Genomic DNA, 8,343 nt, shown 5'->3' on the forward strand with positions numbered 1-8,343 from the left:
TCTATTTCCTCTATTGCATTTTTAATACTTGAGATTCTTTCTTCCATCTCTTGTATTCTGTTTATGCTTGCATCTGTAGTTCCTGATCTTTTACCCAGATTTTCCATTTCCTGAGTTCCCTCAGTTTGTGTTTTCTTTATTGCTTCTATTTCAGTTTTCAAATCTTAAACTCTTTTCTTCACCTGTGTGATTGCTTTTTCTTGGTTTTCTGATATTTTTGGTTGTGAGCCTAGCCTTTAACGGCTGAGCCATCTCTCCAGCCCTTGGTTTTCTTTAAAGGGATTTGTTTATCTCTTCCAATTTTTTGTTTTTGTTTTCCTCCATTTCTTTAAGGGAATTTTTCATAAAGTTATTTTTTTCAGGTTCATCTTTTTATTGGACATGTAACAGGAGGCTTAGTCAAAAAGACCAAAGCCCACATCATCATCAGACTCCTAGATCCTTCTTTGCTTCCACTTTCTTCTCCTCAGCAGGGGCAGCAGCGGTAGAGGGGCAGGACCACCTGCTGGCGCGGCTCCAGCTGCTGGCACAGGTCCACCAGCCCCTACATTGCAGATGAGGCTCCCAATGTTGACATTGGCCAAGGCCTTTGCAAACAGGCCAGGCCAGAAAGGTCCAACATTGACACCAGCTGCTTTAATGAGGGCATTGATCTTTATCCTCCGTGACTGTCACCTCATCATCATGAAGGATGAGGGCAGAGTAGATGCAGGCGAGCTCAGAAACGGAGGTCATGTTGTGGACTGCTGGCATGGTGCTAGCCGCCGGATGAAGTGAGGGCCTCACCCCAACACCGCCTTAGCTTCCTCGGAAGAACTGAGCACCTTGGCAGCAGCTGAGGAAAGGCTCATAAAGTTATTTTTAATGTTGTTTTCTTCTGCTTCTTCTACACGGAGATGTTCAGGTCTTGTTGCTGTAGAACCACTAGGTTCTGGTGTGCTGTGTTGCTTTTTGTGTTGTTGAGTATGTTCTTACCTTGTTGTCTACCCATGTCTTCCTTCTGTTGGTACAGGTGGAACCTGTGCTACAGGGGGCCCTCTTCCTCCAATGGTGCAGCTGGGGGTTGTGCCACCTTTGAACCCTACTTCAGGTGCAGGCAGGGCTGGGCCTCTGGTGATCGCTCCTTCAGGTATAGATGGGCGCAAGGTTTAGACGGTCTCTCCTCTATGTGCAGGTGATGCCTTGGTTATTACTCCTCAGATGTGGCTGAGGCTCTGGTGGTCAAGTAGTTTCTGTTGGCTGAGGTTGTTACCACAGCCTGGAATGCCCAGAGGCACTTCTTAAGATAGTTTCTGGAAGCTGCTTCTGCCGATGCTTCTGGGCCTCTTACTCTGCTGCTAAGGTGTGCTCTCCCCTGGCTTCTGGGCCTCTTTCTCAGCCACTGATGCTCCCTCTCTCTCTCTCTTTCTCTCTCTCTCTGTCTCTCTCTTTCTCTCTCTGTCTCTCTCTCTGTCTTTGTCTCTCTGTCTCTCTGTTTCTCTCTCTCTCTCTCTCTTGTTTAGCTGCTGACATTCCTTCTCCAGGATTTCAGGCCTCTCACTGGGCCACTGAGGTCCCCCCACCTCTTACCCCAGCTTGTTGCTCATTCACTCCTAAGACTTTTATTTGTGACTGGCCCCTTTCCCTTTCATTCCCTGTGCTTCAGTTCTTCTCCTTTCTCTTTCTTTCTTTCTTTCTTTCTTTCTTTCTTTCTTTCTTTCTTTCTTTCTTTCTTTCTTTCTTTCTTTCTTTTTTGAGACAGGCTTCTTTATTGCTTTGGAGCCTGTCCTGAAACTTGCTCTGCAGACCAGACTGGCCTCGAAGTCACAGAGATCCATCTGTCTCTGCCTCCCTAGTGCTGGATTAAAGGAAGTGTACCAGTTATCTTATTAATAGCCAACCAAATAAGATTGTGAGATTGGACCCCAGCCAATGCAGACAAGACACAGTCACCATTGTACTTAGAATAAAAGCCAAATGCACTTCCTGTCCTGGGTGTTTACTCTTCCAAGTACACACTCTTGATCAAGGGGAAAGTTGTGCCTTGTCCAGATACTCCAGTTAGAGTGCTAGTGTCTATCTTTTCAACCCAGAACTTATTTGTAATAATGCGGTGATCACATTGATGGCTCTGGGTTATTTCACTGGCCTTTCATCCTGGGAATGAACATTACCTGATCAAATAGAGAATTGCTTTTATGTGTCATTGAATACTGCTTGCTAATATTTGGCTAAAGACTTTCATATGTACATTCTTGAGAGACATTAGATACTTGATTTGTGATCCTGCAACGATAAACGGCACACTTACTGAAAGTAAAACTAAGTATTTATTGTAGAAGTTACTCACAAGAGACCAAACAAGTAACCCAGATGAGTAGTTTTCCACCACCAAACTGGAAGCCGAAAGCCGGAAAAAGAGACCAAGACGTCAGTTGTTCAGTCTTTTATACCTTCCTCTGTAACGCCCCTAGCCATGCCCAAAAGTGGGCCTGGCTAGTGATGTAGTTCACTGCCTATGTCTGTATACATCTTTAGTCATGCCTAAAGTGGGTGTGTTTAGCGGTGTGGTAAACCACCCTTTTATTACCTCATCTGTATGCGCCTCTAATAAGTCACATGGCTAATGGTGGCACACGGTTTCCTCCTACAGTTCCCCTTTTAGTCTAAAAAGGATATTTAAACTTAAAACAACTAACTTGTGTCAATGAACAAAATGTATCAAACATCTATCCCATCTAAACCTAAACTTATCTGAAAGAAACACCCAAGGCTGAACACCTCTTTCCAATCCCAACTCTAAAATAATTGAAAACTAATACTAACAGGTGTAAATATCCTATAATATCAAGAGTAGGGAGAGAGGGCATGGAATTCTCAAAACTACTTCCTGCTGAGATTGGACAATGACAATCTCATGGGGACCTGTGAGAAGAAAAATGTTAGTGTAACAAAATCTTCAGCAGATCAGACAGTCTCTGTATGGCAGGAGATGCTTGTTTGAAGTTCCTGACTGGAGTTCTAGTGTTGATTGAAGCTCTTGTCTGAAGCTCTGGCCAGATTGTAGAAGGTGTGCTGTTTCGGTTCCTTGGTCTGGAGTTGTGTCGAGTGATGTAGTTTCAAGCCAGTTTCAGGATAGTGCTTGTCAGGTGGAGTCAATGATGTGGGGCAGTTCAGATGCCTCCAGTCGAATCAGGTGAAGTCAAGGAAGTAGATCCATCCTCATTCTCTTTCTGAAGCAGTTGAAGATTGCTGTCAGGAAATCCCTTGTTCTCTGGAAAACTCAAACATTAATGTTAACAAAGAAATATTTTAATTTTTATATGTATGTATACTGGAAGAGGTGACAACAGGGAAGATGGTAAACATGAAGGAAATTAGACTTTTCAAAAAAAGAAATCCACAGATAACAGTCCCTAATTTTATTTTCTTCTGTCTTATATCAATGGCTCTTTGATATAATACAGAAATTCTGAAATTTATTTAAATAATATGCTTGAATTTAGAGTAGGAGAGCCAATCCAACTCCAAAGCCAGCTTCAGTTAAATGAAATGGGGACTGAAGTATGTGAAGAAATAAGGATAAAAGGTTACTATAAAAAATAAAATAGAGCGATTTAGACTTTGATACCACACAGTGAGTTGCTGTTTGTTTGATGGTCCTCAGGGTAGCTATTCATTCTTCTTCAGGAATCTGTATGCTCAGTATTCTTTGCTAAGTTTACCTGTGAAGACAAAAAACAAAACACTTCTCTTTCCTTTTAGGAGGTCATTTTACCCATGGTAGAATATGATTTTGTAGATGAACTGTTACCTTCCTCCTCCTGAGATGTCTTCTGTTCTGGTCGAATTTTAATTAATTTTGATGGAACCCAAACCTTTTCTTCTCCTGTGGAAACAAAAGCATAACCCCTTCCCCAATGTAACACATATCCTGGTTTCCAGACTGAGGTCATAACATCCTTAAAATACACCGGTTGGTTCAGTTCAGAAGTCTTCTCTGTAGTCCAGTGTCTTTCTGCTGCAGTTTGTCCTTTTTCATCAGCATTAAGAAAATTCAACGTTAGTAAAGCATTATGCAACCTGTGTTTAGGGGTCTTTGTTCTCCCTGGCTGTTTATGAAGCATCTCTTTTAAGGTTCGGTTAGATCTTTCAATCACTGCTTGTCCTGTGGGATTGTAAGGTATACCAGTTACATGTTTTATATTATAACATTTGAAAAATTGTTCCAAATACTGGAGACATATGCTGGAGCATTGTCAATTTTTATTGTTTTAGATATACCCATAACAGCCATCACCTCTAAGAGGTGTGTAATAACAGAATCAGCTTTTTCAGAGCTGAGGACAGTAGCCCATTTACTTGATAGCTGTTCTGTTATATATAATTTGACTATGTTAAAGTTAACACCTTTATTTTTGTTTAGACAAAAAAGAGGAGATGATGGGAGAAGTTCTGTGTATATGTCAATAAAGCACTGTTGGCCAATAGGGAAGCAAGATAGGTGGGACTAGGAGTCGAGGAGGACTCTGGGTAGGAGAAACACAGGGAGCCAAGATGTAACTGACATAAGGATAAGAAGCCCGGAAACTTCTCTGGTAAGAGAAATACTTAGATTAACAATTATGTGATAAATACTTAAGACAGAGCTACCCAGTAAGAAGGCTTCTCTTTACTGATTTGTTTTTTTTTGTTGTTGTTGTTGTTTTTTGTTTTTTGTTTTTGTTTTGTTTTTACAAGACAGGGTTTCTCTGTATTGTTTTGGAGGCTGTCGCTCCAGCCTGGCCTCGAACTCACAGAGATCCGCCTGCCTCTGCCTCCCGAGTGCTGGGATTAAACACCCGGCCGAAATTTTGTATTTTGTATTTTTCAAGGAATTGTTTCATTTCTAAGTTGTCAGAATTAAGGGGCTGGGGGCAGGGAGATGATTTAGATGCTCAAGTGATGGGGAAGTCCTTTTGTGTATATGTTTGTCTCATTGGTTGATAAATAAAGCATTGTTGGCCAATAAGAATGCAAGCTAGGTGAGACTAGGAGAGGTGGAGGATTCTGGGAAACAGAGGCACAGTCAGTCACCATGTAGCATGAGAGAGGAGTAAGAGGTCCGGACCCTTTCTCTGGTAAGATAAGACCAACTGGAAATACTCAGATTAGCAGTTATGGGTTAATAATTAAGTCAGAGCTAGACAACAAGAAACCATAGCAAACAGCAAACAGCTTCATAATTAATACAGCATCCTGCATGTTCATTTGGGACTAATGTGACTTTGGAACCAGGCTGGCAGGAAGAATGCTCATTAGACTGAAGTGCTTGAGGATCCTTGTCTGGAGTCCAGCACCCACATGGAAAGTTGATAGAGGCTTGTGTCTGGGTGCTGGGTGGAAACAGGAGACCCTTGGAGTTCACTGGCCAGCCAGTCCAGTCAGTCAGTACTCCACATCCAGTGGGAGAGCCTGTCTCAAAAACTAAGGAGGAGGGTGTTATGGAAATATTTAAAGATGTGTCACATTTGTTTATGCTGTGGAATGCAAATGTTGTATTACATTCTTTTATATTGCATTTGTTTAACTCTGTGAAGCTGTGTTAATTTGCCTGTCTAAGACACCTGATTTGTCTAATAAAGAGCTGAATATGGTCAATAGCTAGGCAGGAGAAACAATAGGTGGGGCTGGCAGGCAGAGAGAATAAATAGGAGGAGAAATTTGGGAAGAAAAGATCTAGGACAGAGTAACTACCTAGCTGCACATCAAGCCACAGATGAAGAAGTAAAGGATAAAGTAGGATAAAGATAAAAGCCCAAAGGCAAAAGGTAGATAGGATAATTTGAGTTAAGAAAAGCTAACTGAAGCCAGGTGGTGGTGGCACACGCCTTTAATCCAAGCATTCCGGAGGCAGAGGCAGTCGGATCTCTGTGAGTTCAAGACCAGCCTGGTCTACAAGAGCTAGTTCCAGGACAGCCTCCAAAGCCACAGAGAAACCCTGTCTTGGAGAAAAAAAATGCCTTTTTCTTTGAGGAGAATTGATTGGTATAAGCTGTTCTTTGAATTTCTGGTAGAATTCTGCATTTAGGCCATCTGGATCTGGGCTTTTCTTGGTTGGGAGACTTTTGATGACTGCTTCTATTTCCTTAGGGGTTATAGGTCTATTTAAATTGCTTATCTGTTCTTGATTTAATTTTGGCAAGTGATATCTATCCAGAAAATTATCCATTTCCTTTAAATTTTCAAATTTTGTGGAGTAAAGGTTTTCAAAGTATGATCTGATGATTCTCTGGCTTTCCTCAATATCTGTTGTTGTGTCCCCCTTTTAATTTCTGATTTTGTTAATTTGCATGTTCACACTCAGGTTTGTCTATCTATTTTCTCAAAGAACCAACTCTTTGTTACATTGATTCTTTGTATTGTTTTCCTTGTTTCTACTTTATTGATTTCAGCCCTCAATTTGATTATTTCCTGGCATCTACTCCTCCGGGATGAGTTTGCTTCTTCGTGTTCTAGAGCTTTCAGTTGTACTGTTAATTCTCTCGTATAACTATTCTCCAATTTCTTCATGTGGGCACTTAGTGCTATGAACTTTTCTGTTAGCACTGCTTTCCAAGTGTTCCATAAGTTTGGGTATGTTGTGTCATTCATTCTAGGAAGTCTTTAATTTTTTTTTATTTCTTCCTTGACCCAGGGATGGTGCAATTGAGCATTGTTCAATTTCCATGAGTTTGTAGGGTTTCTGCGATTTGTGTTGTTGTTGAATTCAGGGTTAGGGTTACTTTAACGCATGGTGGTCTGATAAGGTACATGGAGTTATTCCAATTTTTTTGTACCTGTTCAGGTTTGATATGTTGCTGAGTATATGGTTGATTTTTGAGAAGGTTCCATGTGGTGCTGAGAAGAAGGTATATTCTTTTGTGTTTAGATGGAATGTTCTGTAGATGTCTGTTAAACCCAATTGGGCTATAACTTCTATTAGTTCCTTTACTTCTTTGTTAAGTTTCTGTCTGATGGTCCTGTCTAGTGGTAAGAGTGGAGTGTTGAAGTCTCCCACTATAAGTGTGTGTGGTTTTATGTATGATTTGAGTTTTAGTAATGTTTCTTTTACGAATGTGGATGCCTTTGCATTTGGGGCATAGATGTTCAGAATTGATACTTCATCTTGGTGGATTTCTCTTGTGACAAGTATGAAATGACCTCCCCCATCTCTTTTTATTGATTTTAGTTTAAAGTCTAATTTGTTAGATATTAGGATTGCTACCCCCACTTGTTTCTTGGGTCCATTTGATTGGAAAATCTTTTCCCAACCCTTAATTCTGAGGTAATGTCTTTCTTAGAAGTTGAGGTGTGTTTCTTGTATGCAGCAGAATGGATTCTGTCTTTGAATCCATTCTGTTAGCCTGTGTCTTTTTATGGGTGAATGAAGACCATTAATATTGAGGGATATTAATAACCATTGATTGCTCATTCTTGTTTGTTTTGGAGTTGTTGTTGTTGGAATTGCGTGTGGATTTTCACCCCTTTTTTCTTTTGGCTGTTGGTAAAGTGGGATTATCTATTGCCTATGTTTTTCTGGTTGTAGTTAACTTGCTTGTGTTGGAGGTTTCCTTCCAGAACACTCTATAGGGCTGGATTAGTGGATACGTATTGTTTAAATCCGGTTTTGTCATGAAATATCTTGTTTTATCCATCTATAGTGATTGAAAGCTTTTCTGGGTATAGTAGTCTGGGCTGGCATTCATAGTCTCTTAGTGTTGATAGAATATCTATCCAGGACCTTCTGGCTTTCAGAGTTTCCATGGAGAAGTCAGGTGTAATTCTGATAGGTTTGCATTTGTATGTTATTTGACCTTTTTCCTTAGCTGCTCCTAATATTCTTTCTTTATTCTGTATGTGTTGGGGAAGTCCTGTGTATATGTCAATAAATTACTGCTGGCTAATAGGAATCTAGATAGGTGGGGCTAGGAATCCAGGAGGATTCTGGGAAGAAAAAACACAGGAGAGTCGAGATGTAACCGCCATTGGGGTAGGAAGCTCGGAAACCTCTCCGGTAAGAGACATACTTAGATTAACAATTATGGGGTAAATACTTAAGTCAGAGCTAGCCAGTAAGAAAAAAGCAAGGCCAACAGCTTCATAATGAATATAGCCTCTTGTGTGTTTATTTGGGACTGAAGCGGCTCTGAAACCAGGCGGGCGGAAAGGCTTCTCTCAAGGAAAGCTTCTCTTAACATGTATGTTTGGGGTCTTGAATATTATGTGGTAAGGGTTTTTTGTGTGTGTGTGTGTGGTCCTCTCTATTTGGTGTTCTGTAAGCTTCTTGTACCTTCATTGGCATGTCTTTCTTTAGGTTGGGAACGTTTTCTTCTATGATTTTGT

At 40.8% G+C, this 8,343-nt stretch overlaps 1 pseudogene; it reads right to left on the minus strand.

Annotated features, from left to right (window-relative positions):
• Positions 1-299: 299 nt before the first annotated feature.
• Positions 300-1,105, minus strand: LOC101825727 (annotated as a pseudogene).
• Between the last annotated feature and the right edge of the window lie 7,238 nt (positions 1,106-8,343).

Source organism: Mesocricetus auratus, unplaced genomic scaffold, assembly GCF_017639785.1.
Source record: "Mesocricetus auratus isolate SY011 unplaced genomic scaffold, BCM_Maur_2.0 Super-Scaffold_100008, whole genome shotgun sequence".
Classification (NCBI taxonomy): domain Eukaryota; kingdom Metazoa; phylum Chordata; class Mammalia; order Rodentia; family Cricetidae; genus Mesocricetus; species Mesocricetus auratus.